Genomic DNA, 1,336 nt, shown 5'->3' on the forward strand with positions numbered 1-1,336 from the left:
GGGGCCCAGCAGGGAGGTGGCAGTTCTGGTCCTTACTGAGGAAGACAGAGGCAGAGAAGTTATTAAATATGTTGGCTTTGTCATCTGGTGTGACAACCAGATTCCCCGTCTTGTCCTGCAAGGGCCCCACATTTCCTGGGGCCTTCTTTCTTCTCCCTATGTACTTAAAAAAGGACTTCTTGTTGTGTCTGCTTCTCCCCAGGTGGGGGGAGCTGTGGGAGAAGCCCCCATGGCTGCCCTGTCTGGCCCCATCCCCCACCCAGCCCCAGCCTCCTGGCACTAAAAAAAACAACAACCCCCCCACCAAAACAACAACAAAAAAAACAAAGCCCCACACTCATCTGCTGTAGCAGCAGTGATCAGGGCCTCTGAGGGCTCATGGCAGAGACCCACTATGCAGTGCAGAGCAGTGGGAATCACCCTCCACCTGGCACCCATGTGGCAGCTGCCCCATGGCGTGGGTGCAGCATGGCTTGGTAGGGTGCTGTGCACAGTCTGGGATCTGGTATGGATCTACCCATCAGCTGGAGCCTGGCACCACTCAGCCCCAGCAGCCCCTGTTCCCAGACAGCGTACAGCGCCCTGCCAAGCCACGCTGCACCCACAGCTGCTGCGTGGGTGCCAGGTGGGGGGGGTAATCCCCACTGCCCCCCACTGCTTTACACTGCATGGAAGGGCTCTGCCATGAGCCCTCAGAGGGCCTGATTACTGCTGCTACAGCTGGTGAGTGTGCGGCTTTTTTATTTTTTATTTATTTATTTTTTTAAGTGCCAGGAGGCTGGGGCTGTGCAAGGCAGCCATGGGGGCCTCCCCCAACCTAGGGAGAGGCAGGCACAGCTGGAGGAACCGCAGGAGAACCTGCAGCCATCTGGCTGTGCCTGCCTCTCTCCAGCTGATCCAAAGTGATTCAGCGGCTTCAGATTTCATAGTTTCATAGTTTCTAGGGTCGGAAGGGACCTGAGCGGATCATCTAGCCCGACCCCCTGCCATGGCAGGAAAGAGTACTGGGGTCAAACGACCCCAGCAAGGTATTCATCTAACCTCCTCTTAAAAACCCCCAGGGTAGGAGCCTGCACCACTTCCCTTGGAAGTTGGTTCCAGACCCTAGCTGCCCTGACCGTGAAGTAGCACCTCCTGATATCTAACCTAAATCTACCCTCTGCCAGCTTGTGACCATTATTCCTGGTCACTCGTGGCGGTGCTTGGGGGAATAATGACTCCCCCAATGCCTGCTGATCCCCCCTGACTAGTTTATAACAGGCCACAAGATCCCCCCTCAGCCTTCTCTTTTGGAGGCTGAACAGGTTCAGGTCCCATAGCCTCTCCTCATAGGGCC

Source organism: Gavialis gangeticus, unplaced genomic scaffold, assembly GCF_001723915.1.
Source record: "Gavialis gangeticus isolate Ggan-Ray unplaced genomic scaffold, GavGan_comp1, whole genome shotgun sequence".
NCBI lineage: Eukaryota > Metazoa > Chordata > Crocodylia > Gavialidae > Gavialis > Gavialis gangeticus.